Genomic DNA, 13,717 nt, shown 5'->3' with positions numbered 1-13,717 from the left:
AACCTTTATTCCAAACCCAAACACGGAGAAATCATTGAAAAACAGTAACAATTTATAGAGTTTTAGGAAGCATCTTTAACAAGAACAAGAGCAGACCCAAAGGCACATACTCTGCAGAAAGCTTTTAAATTCACCTACTATTTTAAAATGAACTTACATTGTAATTATAAATTCTGCAACTGCAGCCCTCTAGTTGCCATCTCTTCTCTGCCCTCACAAAATCTGCTCCCCAACACATTACATTTGTTCTTCTACAACAAATCCCTGACTACAGTCCATGAAAGGTTATCAAGCACTGGTAATATTTTACTCCTCTGGATATACACAGGCTGGTCCATGGAACAATCACTTGCACTCTAAGAGGCCTCTCTCGCCAACCACTTTTATTATGATACCGTATTGTTCATTGTGTTTACCTCATTGTAAATATGTTGGTGCAATACAAAATAAAATAATAATAATAATGATGTAGTGTCAAAATAAATCTGCCGTTATCATTTCACCTGATTTAGGACTAATACTGTATAGGCAGCATAGCTACAGCTCAATGTGCAACCTTGGGGTTCAGCTGAAAGCTATGCCCTGCTACCCAAGTATTACTATAACATTGCTTGGCATTGGAAAAAGCTACATCTGGAAGGGCCATGTCAGACAGTCATGCAGTTGACTAGAGTACTCCCCAAGTTGAAATTGGGTACAGTTCAACTGTTTATTTGCCTTTTTTGCCAAAGTGATAGCAATGAATTGCTTTATGTGCTCATATCTGTCCATTTATTTAAAATCAATCGGTTGAATTCCCATCAACCTTTCACTGTTACAATATAATCTTTGATTATTCAGTGGATAATGCAAAATTAGAGCAAATGTATGATCATCTCATTGACGTTATAACGTTATTAAAGAAAATAATTGTGGCTCATAATGGATGAAAGGATATGAACATTCCCACACAAGATGCAGCAATCTTTTACAAGAAACAAAACAAAAACATTTTCCAATTTGTATTTAGACGATACTGAGATAAAAAAATAAGAAAATGATCTCTCCCATGGTGCCAGTTTCACAGACTACAAGTAGTTAGTACCCTTTTCAAAGTACCTTGAATTAAAGTTAATACTGTAGCATACCCCCAACATTTTGGAAGTAAAAAGAGGGACAAAAATGTTTTTCGCACGTAGCACAGCGACATTTTTTGACCACGCCCTTTTCTGTGGCCACACCCCCTAATTACCATTAATTTTACAAAATTTGGCAGGTTATGCAAGTTTGAAAATATTTCTCCTTATTTAAACAGTTTTTTGGTGTCTCAAAATTGTTACACAGTATCTTATTTGCACATGTTGTGTGTGTGCTGTTCTGGGCTCTCTGCTTAAAGCCAATTAAGTTAGAAACTTTGTTTCTTTTTCTGGCTGTTCAGTGCAGAGAAAATAGGGACTTTCCAGTACAAATGAGGGACAGCAGGTTGAGTTGTCAAAAGAGGGACTGTCCCTCCAAAAAAGGGACAGTTGGGAGGTATGCTGTAGTACCTTGGGTCTGTGAACTCCAAACAAGGACAGGTGTCGACATAAGTAGGGTTGTCACCTGTCTTGCTTTTGACCTGGACAGCCCGGTTTTTTGAACGACTGCATGGGTCACAACTGCCTGACCAGTTTTCCAAATTAGGAAAACTGGGCAGGAATCCCTATGATTGACTCAGCGATCGGCCAATTGCCAAGTCATAGCCCCACCCCTGACGTTACAACCTGTCCCACTGCATCACGGCCCCGCCCCCTGCCCGGATTCAGCCGTGCAAAAAGGTGGCAACCTTAGCCATAAGAAATGTTTTATACCAAAAGACGTTCTACACAGCTATTACCCCAGTGAGCAAGTAAACAGCGGGAAGAGGTGCAGTGCATGGAGTGCAAGGACAACAATTTTCTGAGTGCATGAAAAGATGTCATCGCAAAATGACGTCAGTCTGCATGCTTATTTGCCTGCCAGAAGCCACTGATTACAGGTTGCGCATAAGCAGCCATGACGTCACTAAAAATAAAATCTGCAAAAACACAGGAGAATGCGTTAAGGTGACAGGAGGCCAGGAGGGAGGATGTAAAAATCAGATAACTCCAGATAAAATACGGGGAGTTGACAGCTCTGTGTTATATAATTTGCTACAGTTCTAGAAACCCACAGCAACTGGTCAGATGAAGAGATTAGTAGGTAAGGAATAATGGAAAGAAAGGTGCAAGGTTTGCTATTGGTCTAGTAATACATAGTATGAATTGACCTGGGTACAATTTGCACCTTTTATTACATTAGTTCAAAGTTCATCTTTCAGCAAGGCAATGATCCCAAACACGAGGCAATAGCGTCCTACAGTGGCCCAGCCAGAGCTCTCATATCTATCCAATTAAGAATTGGTGGTGCTATTTGAGAAGTGGGGTACACCAGTACCATTCACTTAATACATATAGGTCAAATAATTTACTACAGTACTGGTAACAGTTTTATCAGTCTTTATTTTTATTCTTCAAAAACCTTAAAAGTCTTTTAGAGAAAAATTAAGACACTAAATTGTCACCTTTCATTTAGCTGTTTTCCTTATTTAACTATGCACCGTCTATTCCATTCTACCTTTAGGGAAAATGACAACACAGAATTATAGAATTGCCTTCCAATAGCCTATTCTCTTTACGATCCCTTTAGGAATCAAATTAACGTCAAAATGTCAAGTATAACAAGCCTGCAATAAATCTCTGATCTGAAATCTATTTAATTGATTCTTTGTCTTAGTATTTCCAAAGAATTTATTGTCATCTAACAAACAGAAGAGAGGATTTTCTATTAGTTTGTGATGCTCAAATGCACATGTTTTCTACAGTATATGTTATGCAGAAACTTGTTTCTAAAAAGTGTTCTCTTTCAACAAATAAATACTTTTGTCTGAGTTGCTTTTTTTCTGCAATAATACTATGTCACCATTACAGTGTACTAAAAGTGGACCTGTCAACCAGACATAAACTGTATAATAAAAGTCATTTTCAAATTAAACATTTAAAAATCTCAGCTTTCAATCAAATATTGGCTTCCCCTCCTCTATGCCTTATCCATAGAGGCGGGGCAAGCAGTTACTTTCACTTTCCATTCAAAACTTTCTAGATGTCACTGCTCTCCCCACATTCCCCCAGTTCTCTTAACCATTTAATTGTGCAGCCAGGGCATGGGGATGGATATCGGGTCCCCCATTCTGGTGCACAAACAAGATTCTGAGATGATACAAGGCTTGTCTTAATAACAGTGTCCACAAAATGGCTCCTGCCTGCTTACTATAATTATGAATTCCCAGACTGATGGAAACAAGATTCAAATAATTTATACAGTGTAATTAAAGTTCATTTTGCTTGACTCACATGATAAAATAGGATTTGGAATATTTTTTTTGGGTGACGGGTCCCCTTTAATGTTAACTAAGCTAGTAACAACTGTGCCTAGCAACAAGTTTTGGCGCCATTTTCTCCTTTAAAGTGTCTCACTGTGTACAGTTCTAATCGCTTTCCCTGATGAAAGTTCCAGTGTGGAACTGAAACGTTGGAACCAATAAATCTACATTTTGTTTGCTGAAACCTTTGCCTTAAAACTTGGAGTGATGTCAATTCACCTTGGTATCTATTTATATTCGGACTGGCACCCAGGTTCTATTTTGGGCTAATGGTGTGCGCTCTGCCTGCCTGATATATATATATATGTATGTATATATATATATATATATATATATATATATATATATATATATATATATATATATATATATATATATACAACGCTTTTGTCATAAACGATTTCTTACTGTCATACTGTCCAAAACTATCTTGGGAAGCTGCACTGGACAATTGGGACTGTGCTGATTTTAGCATTAGCTTCTCTTGCCCTGCCAGTGTATGATGCTCAGGTTGTACCATGTAATGACATACGCTTGGTGCCTTATACATAATTTATATTAAAAGGGATAGAATAAATTGCTTATTTCCCTTAAATGTATCTTACCCACAATATTGCTTTAATGTGTTTTGCTTTGTGGGATTTACTTCTTATTAGGCGATTTACAAAGCTGTGAAGCAGGAGGCTTTCCTGAACTACTTAGCTCAATGTCTCTGTATTTCTTGTGAAGCACGAACACATTATTTAGGGCAATCTTATGAACTTCTGCCAAAAGCTCCCTAATACAAGTAAAGGATTCACATGGGAATGGGACTCACTCTATTGCTAATCCTGCTCTACAAATGGAGTTCTTATATAAAATCCTAAAACTCCTTGCTTTCTTTAACTGCCATTTAGTTTGCACATGTGTCTGTGGTTAGTGGCAGTCACCTGTTGGCTGTCTGGCTGCTGCTCCATCTTACAGACTGCATGCAGTGTTGCATGCATAAAATGTGCTATATAAAAACAAATAGACATATAATCTACAGAGTCATTTTAACTTTTTTATATATGTTTTATATTTTCAAAATGTGATTTATTTTTTTTACCCAGAATTCATCAAAATTTTGTTTGTGTGTTTCAATTTGGAACTGCAGGTTTTTGCTTTTTTTCCATGCCATGCCAAAACATACAAAATAATGTTAGGTCTTATTATTTGTTGAGGCCTCTAGCTTCTCCATTTCATGGATCCATTTCACTGCTTATAAAGTAAAATCTAAAATCAATAAATAATCATTGTATGGCTGCTGATGTGTGCATGGATAATTTGTTTCCATTTGTAAGATTTTTCTTTTAGTTTAATCAGTAAAAAAGAATTAATAGATTTTTGTGTGTTGTAAATAAAAATATTCTTCTAGTGAGAATATCACTACAAAATTTATCCTCAATATTTTTAATATAATAGTTTTATTGAACATTTACAAAATGATAAGGTGTGCGGCCACTTCTAATAAATTATCTTTTAATGCAAATATCAGGATTTCTTCCAGAATATTAATCCACATTAATCAAACATTCTCAGCACAGTGTGTTTCTAACAAAGCAGAACATCAGGTGTATGTGGGCCATTTGCAGCCTGCTTTATCCATTTATTTTTCAGATTTGTGAGCAGACTCTGACCAGCCCGAACCTGGGTGCAACACATCAAATATGAAAGAATATTGGATTATTCTGATTACATAAAAAAATGTGAGAAATGCACCAAACATTTTCAGCCCTGACAATCCATCGCTACACCAACCTTGACTGTAATAAAAATAAATCAGAAGCCAGTGCGTTTGAAACTAATTTTTTAAGCATGACATTTTCCTCTGCGTTTCTTTGCTAAATGTCACCCCATTCTACAAGACTGAGTGATTCTGTCCCTGGGGACAGTCAGTCATTGCGAAGTGTGCCGCAGCCGTGCACAGCCTCATCTTACTTCTTCATCATCCAATAATTCAAGGAAATAACAGATTATCATCAAAACATTAAGCTCTAGGGAAGGTGGAAGAACACGTGAGAAGCATAGCTGGCTAATCATGGTCCCCCAATCATACGTCTCATTCTGAAGCTCCTTAAATGGATTTCTTGCCAATGGTAGACTGACAAGGGCAGACCTCTGAACTAAATGTGAAAATAGGAAGTAGCTGGTACAAACCCACAGTTATACACACATACATACATACATACTGTAGGTACCCAAACTAGATTTTGGGGGAACTTATGAATCTTTGTTATTAAAGATTGTATTTCCTCTTTTTAAAACAATACACAATAAAACAAAATGTCAGGATATTTAAGGGGTTATTTATCAAAATCTGAATTTATATCATTATTTTCTGAAATATACTCCGACCAAACATGCACAGGTTTTTTCACATTATTTATCAATACATTTTCACACAAAAAATACCAGTTCGGGAAAAAACTTGAAAAAATAGCGAAAATTGTACAAAAATTCGGATCATATGAATTTTCAGATTTTCTGCCCGAAAACTCAGGTTTTTTCGAATTGTTGACCAAAAAACACAAAATCTTTGGATTATTGCACGAAACCCAGAGCAGATCAGGATACCTTTGGGACTTCTCCCACAGACTTATATACAACCTCGGCAGGTCTGAGATGCTGGATTTTTGGATTCTGACTTTTTCAATCCTCAGGTGTAATAAATCATTTGGCAGTCGGACTTATATAAAGTCTTCACCATACAGCAGACCACAAGACCGAAAGTTAACACTACTTATTACTAGTTATTATTATTATAAATGAATTACTTAAATTGCAGTGGATCAATCTCCAACTAAGCTGCCCATATTTGTCTGGCTACATGTGCGAGTTTGAGAAGGGGGGAGTATTTTAAGTATAAGGTTTAACTACACAGCTATGCCAGGGGCTTGGGGCTCATCAATTTCATGGCCACTGCTTTTTTAGAATAGCAAGGGGTAATTCTAAATAAATTCTGAGAAGCCTTAGATCATGTCCTGTCCCTAGTGAGAATGTCTGAATAGATATTACCTGAGGGAGCATTCGTTTTGAACACTGTATTCCAAAACAGTTTCATTTTGGTCCTTATTGGAATTCTGAATGTGAGGCATGTGCCCATGTAGGTTGCTTATTCCAAAAGACCTGTCCCACACATTCTCCTCAAAAGCATTATTCCAGAGGTCCCCAAAAATTTTGGTCGGCCAGCAGACAGGCTGCATGTTGGTGGAAATTGACTTGAAATATTAAGGTGTGTGTTTTATTTCTATTTGTGCATATTCTCAGAATGATATCAGGGTGGCTCTTAAGATCAAATCTTCAAGTATCTATAGCCTGTTATGAGCTAAGGTGGATCCGACTGACAACATGTTGGTTGGCGCTGTGAATTCTTGAAAACCCTCTGTATTTTTAGTAATGCTACAAATAAGTTAGTGAAGACAAGACACAACTAGGTATGAGGAGCAGTTATTAAAAACACTTGCCCATCTTGTGCATGTCTTTTCCAAGCAGATGCACCTGTTTGTTAAACTACAAATAAGTTCCATCACCAAGATGCACCCCCTGCATTACCTCCAATGCAAAACTATGAATTCTACCAGTTCAGGTACTTCTCAAGGGCTTGTGGGATATTTCAAATTAATTTGCACCACTATTGCCTGGGAATAGGATTAAAAGTGTGAAACTGGAAAAAATCCAGAATGAAGATTATCAAAGCCTTCCCATTACTTTTCAATTAATTTGTTCTACATGGTATATCAAAATCCTTAGCAAAGGGAAGCTGTAATCAAAGCAAGCAGCACAGTTACAAAGGGATTAGGCATGAAGGTTATGTATAAGTAAGTGTGAGCCCTGAGCTCATCACACAGAATTCAGAACTTCCATGAACCCCGTACATTGAATAACAGTACCCAGAAGATAAGAGGCTGGCATATGAAAATGACTTAATTTATCTTGCTCCTCGCCAGCGGCCGGTTTGAACTTGGTATGTGTCAAATTGCCAACAGTGAGAAGTTCAGAAACCTCCCTGTAGGGCTGCACATGAATTTCCTTATCTGGTCCACTGAAGTCCTCTCTTTCAGATTAAATACCAGTATCTGAATTACTGTTTCCTTATTTAAAAAAAAATCACATTACTAGAAGGTATAGAATATGACAAAAAAATTAGAACTTTTTAAGCTTAAAATCTTAACCTTCAGAATGTCAACCTGATGCAACATGATCGTGACAATAGTATTATGCTTTATTTATATAGTGCTGATATATTGCACAGTTCTTTACAGAACGTTCAGTCATTCACATCAGTTCCTGCCCCAGTGGAGCTTATAGTCTAAATTCCTCACCGCAGACACACTAAGGACAGTTTCATCAGGAGGCAATTAACCTGCCAGTATGTATTTAGAGGGTGGTAGGAAAGCCACACAAACATGGAAAGAATGTATAGACTCCACACCGCGATCTAGGCAAAATCAAACCCAAGGAACCAGCAGAAATGCTAATCACCCTGCTAGATTATATGATAGTATTATATGAATGTGTTTATTATATTTAAGACGTTGAGACATTTTGTGCATACAGCTACTAAAAATGTCTTACCCTTTAAACAAAACAGGGATTGTTTGTCCATATATTGCAATATATTTAAGCTGGCAAACTACGTCAAAGTCATCCCATTTCTGGCCATCTATATGTATTTTGTGGTCACAGCCTCGCTGCACCCCCGCCTAATGGTTTTAAAAAATAGTGGTGAGCACAACTTTCCCTTGTTTGTTATAGTTTATACAGGAGCAGTGACCAGCTCCATGTTGTAGCTCCCACCCATCCCAGCTATAGTCAGGTGATCCTAGTCATGGCCAATAAGAGGGCAACCATGTTTAGGAGTTTTAACCTTGAGAGCAGCAAGTAAGTTGCAGGTAAAACTTAGTCCCTGTGTAAAATGTATAATGAAGCAATAGAATTCTTAATGAATCAGATGAAAATTGAGCATAGGACTGGCCAGATATGGGATGATTTTGACGTAGTTGGTCATTTTAAATATATTGCCATATTTGGACAAACAATCCCTGTTTTGTTTAAAGGGTAAGGCATTTTTCAGTAGCTGTATGCACAAAATGTCTCTGTCTTAAATATATTGATCATGGGTTGAGTGCAGAGGACTCTTGTATTTGTCTATATGAATATAGCTATGGCTGTCTGGATTATAGGACACATTTATACCTTAGTTTAGAGAGCACCAAAAGAAAATTCCCTTGTTCCCCAAAAAATGTCACACTTTACAGTGTATATCTGTTAGCAGCGTAGTTAATGTTCCTACACAATTTTGCCAAGACACATTCCTTTCTTTCACAAGTAATAGCTAAAATATTACTCCATGCCCTTGTCCTATTCTTTCCAGACTACTGGTCTCCCAGACTCCCACCTCTTGCCCCTGCAATCAATCTCAAACTATGCTGCTAGAATCCTCCTACTCTTTCCCTGGAGGGAACCTGTTCATCAACTGGTAAAATCTCTATCATGGCCGCCTGTTAAACAAAGGATAGCAAACACAATTGCTCACATTCAAAGCTCTTCACTCCTCTGTTCCTCACTAACCTCTAAAAATCCAATCTTCTGGACAATTCCTACCGGAAAAAAAAAATACAAAAACCTCTAAAAGTTCAAATTGACTTAGGTCCAATAGGATTAACTCAGCTCCCATTGGCTTTTATAGGACCTCGTCCACTTTTACCTGGCAAAGGTTTTTATACTTCATAAATCTCAATTTTTTAGAGCTTTTTTTTTAAAAAAATTTGAAAATCTTGAATATTTAGAGATTTGTTGAACAAAATCGTAATTCAATTGTTAGTTAATGACCCTCTTAATCTCTGTAAATGTAAACTTTTTTGAGTACCATGCTTGTTGTTAAATTATTATTATTTATTATGCTTATCCTCCCTGTCTGTACTTTTCTACTCTGTGAAACTGTAGTGTTATGTATTTATGTATCACTTTATAAATAAAATTATACATTCATGCATACATGCATACATAAACATGGATATGTTCTTCAAAAAAAAGCCAGGAATGAAGACTCATTCATCGGGTAGAAGGTTTTTGTTAGACTTTCCCGATGAAAGACTTCCAGCAAAACATTCAGTCAGATGACAGCAGGGGCAAATAGCTGTAAATGATATTAAAGCAGATTATTAAGAGCAAATATTACAAGACAGCTACTTAAGTACAAATAAGTTGTGGTCCCGGACAGTTTGTTTTAAGTCCTTTTTAGGGTTGGGGCAGACGGGCATATTCGAGGAGATTTAATCGACTGGCGACTAATTGTCTCTTCTGCGGGGTGACAATCTCCCCGAACTGCCTTCCGCCTACTTGAATGAAGAATCGCCTGCGCTAATGCACTCACGGCGCTTCGATTTCCGAAGTCGCTCGAAGTTCACTCCCGCAGAAGAGGCGATTAGTCGCCAGGCGACTAAATCTCCCCGAATCTGCCGTCTGCCCCAACCCTTAAGAACAATGTAACAAGCCTTTGATTACGTAAAAATGAAAGGGGATCTGGCTTCCATAAGATTATTTCACCTTTGTACAAGAAAATCCTTGCTGGGACTAGGATAAGAAACATTTGCCAAGAAGACACGTAATAGAATTAATCCAGCACACGAAATCTGCTCAAGGGTTATTACCCGTGTTTAATGTCAAGCCAAACAGGTTACAACGTTTCGGGGGCGTACCCCTTCGTCAGGTACGCCCCCGAAACGTTGTAACCTGTTTGGCTTGACATTAAACACGGGTAATAACCCTTGAGCAGATTTCGTGTGCTGGATTAATTCTATTACGTACCACTTGTTGGGGGTGCCGTCCTCCTATGGTCCATGCACCGTGGACGTTGAAAGAGGGACCAGGTGTGCATCTGCATTTCGTTTGGCTGAAATTTGCCAAGAAGACAAATATTGCTTTCTATTGCGGTTTCAAAACATGTGACTATGCTACTAGAAAGTAACCTTTTCATGTAATTTCTTTATTCAGATTATTTAGCAGCGTTATTCTACTCCTGTGAATAGTATGCAGGCACAAAGCACCACTTGAAAAATGCCACTGGTATAGTAGATCAGTCAGCTGAAGAAATAGTAAGTTGCTCTCAGTAAAAATAAATCAATTCACACCACCAGCTAAATAAAATAAATAACAGTCATAAAGTAAAATTATTTTTTAAACATGGAAACTGTTGCTAACTGAATTCTTGTCTACCAGTTTTTAATTTACATCAAATTCAATTTAAAAAGCAGCTTGCAACACCACTGGAATCCACTGTCTGTTTATGAACTATATAATTCATTATGCTGTGTGTATATGTGTTTGTGCTTTTGACAATCATTTTTTATAGTTGCCACATTTTGACCTGAGTTTGACTCCTCCTCCCAGCATGAGTGGAAAAACATAAATAGGAAGACATGAGTAGAGTTTCTATAATGCAAGAGAGCAAGAAACCGAACAAGCTGCAGAAAGAGAAAATGTTTAGGTGATATCTGTAAGCTGGAATAAAGGATAGTTGGAGAACAGAAAGGCAAATAGAGAACTGATACAGAGGTTGGAATGGGGATGTGATAAAGAAACCATGGATGGGGAAGATAAACTAATAAAGAACAATTTAGGGCAATATCTAATTTACTAACACTAAAATGCAAATGCAGTGCGTGACAAGATAACTCAAGCTGTATACATATCCCATTAAATCAAAAGAACCTACATCATTTGTTTGCCCTACACTTTGCTAATTATATACAAGATTAAAAGGTCTAACTTAAAATATAGTTTAAACAGTTCCCTCTTGGTAAAATGTGATAAACCAAAAATTAGAAACACTGACTGATTGGAGACAATATTCTGCTGAATAATGTAATATAATATGATAAATGTATTGTTTTACAAAATTAACACTATTTTCCTTATACAATCTACAGTATTGTTTCAGGTGTGGGTTGTAGGTCTTTCATGTTTCATTTTTTATGCACATGGATATTGTTAATTACTAGGAAAGCCCAACATGGCAGGATTTTATATATATAAAACATAACAGGTAATGTAAAGGTTAAAGCTGTCTCGTTCAATAAGCTGCTACAGTTGTCTTTCATTGTCCCACCAACACACACATGGCAAATAAGGGCTTCTGTTACTTGACTCTACTCTGATTTAATAGAAATAAGATCACGGTATTGAATGGCAAGGCAAAGAAGTAATTAGAAGGTTCACTTAAATGCTGTCTTTTTTGTCAGCTGAGGTCAACTTGTCTCAAATCTTTGTATGGCCTAGGTCTCCAATATATTATTTATTGGACTTTCCAGCACTTTGTAGGCGATCTGGCACCTTGAGTTTTGCAATAAATCTTTTAAGAACGAGTCACTTATATGATTTAACTAAGGCAAGAGTGACATATGGGTGGAAGGGGGAATTTCTTTTTCTCCTTCTTTTTAAGAGACTTTTCTTAGTTTTAAAAATAACAAATAAAAGGAAGCCAACTAGTTTATTTCCTCTATAGGGAATAAGACAGAGTGTGGGGGTGGGTGAGAAGAACAACAAGCGTTGAAGATCTGCTTTAGAAAACAGAGAAGCACTGTAACATACAGAGTTAACTCAATAGAATAATGTCTTCTACTTGGATTAACTGACCCAATTTTCCTGGCTCAGAAAGGAAAACAAAGAATGTAACTTGGATGTCAGATGACGTCTGAAATAGAGTAAAGTGGTTGCGTGTTTTGCTTGGTTTGCTAAATAAGAAGATGGCCTTTTTCCATGTGAAAAAACAGAGGTGTTTGATAAGCAGCAAATTTTAGGTTAAAATAAGGACAACCACACAAAATCATGTTTACAATTTGTATATATTAATTTTAATACACGGCATCTTGGCATTGAGAGACATTAACATTTAACACATTCTGCATTTGCATTATACAATTTTAGGCAGGCAAATAAGGGTTTACTGGTCTGTTATGATGTGTAAGCTATTGTGTCAAATAAATAGGGTTTGTACAAAAAGAGTGATGTCTATTATTTTAATTAAAAGTAATACATGTTTTAATTAGACTGTGCTAATTGATCATTTTTTTTAATCTGGGAAAATCTGCATAACTATGTCCTCTCTTCCACTAACTGCTGCCTGTGTCTCAGGTTAACAGATTAGGAGGAATTTATTATACATGGGAATTTAACTGGGAAAGATTACCTACCTTCTTGAAGAGGATGACATTTGCAGTACATTCCCCATTATAATAAAGTACCCAAGAGTACACTGACTAACTTAAATTGCAACTATGCCTGAATATCATTAAGGCCTTAAATTCTGAACCCAGCAAATGGCTACTGCTAACATGACTGGTGGTGAGTCGATCACTTGTATTATACCAGCCAACTGGAGTTGCCAAATAACCCAATTTTGGGGTGACATTTATCCAGGAGGTATGTAAGGTTTTGTGGACTTTTTTTCGGATAATCAAAAAGCCATGCCACTTTAACATGACATGCCAGACTGTAAGCCATTATGCTTCACATTTTTTAACTCTTTAACCAACCCCACAACATTACAACTAATCTAGACTATTTCCCCCACTTTGGACTTCATTTCTAGTTTTTATGAAAAGGTGTAAATTTAGGGCCCACCACTCAAACATCAGAGAATAATTATAATCAGCTTTTATACAGGTCATGGAAATTTGAGGTCACTTCTAATATCCTCATACCTTATACCTGCAGGTACATTATTTAGTATAATCCACATGTTTTAGTGAGCCATGTGATAGGCATCACTAAACACCGATTATAACTGATGACATCACTAAGCACTGTTTATAAGGATATCATTTACTAGACATTCATGGCTCTTTTATATTAATATAACTTAATTTTAGAGGAATGAATGAGAAATAATTTTGTTATGAATACAGTATTATTTAATTTTTAAATGCATCTAACCCTCAATAAGTGCCTAACCCTTAAAAACTGGACCCTGGCTGAACTTCTCTGGATCCTGTAAAGACACCATATTGTGTGTATCTAAAATAGGCACTACACTAGGGATGATACAGTTCAAAGTCACTACCATACCATGTCAATTTATATTAATCCATTCTCCAAGCCAATCCCACTGCAAAAAAATAATTATGACTTGGAACTACAACTCACAAGAGAGATAAATGACACAGAACTATATAAGAGAGAAATAAAGGTAGAGTTTTATGGTCAAGGCATTACATATACCTTAATATAGAAAGAGGAAACTCTGCATCAGGAATGCATCAATCTTATATAATTTCA

General features: G+C 36.7%; 1 protein-coding gene across 2 annotated transcripts in view; it reads right to left on the bottom strand.

Moving 5' to 3' along the window:
* Window positions 1–13,717, bottom strand: part of rarb.L (retinoic acid receptor beta L homeolog) — a 620,347-nt gene that overhangs the window by 45,599 nt on the left and 561,031 nt on the right. The window lies entirely within an intron of this gene.

The sequence above is a fragment of the Xenopus laevis genome, chromosome 6L, assembly GCF_017654675.1.
Source record: "Xenopus laevis strain J_2021 chromosome 6L, Xenopus_laevis_v10.1, whole genome shotgun sequence".
NCBI classification, from domain to species: Eukaryota; Metazoa; Chordata; class Amphibia; order Anura; family Pipidae; genus Xenopus; species Xenopus laevis.
Note: the sequence above shows the minus strand (reverse complement) of the source record. Positions and strands in the feature narration are given on the sequence as shown.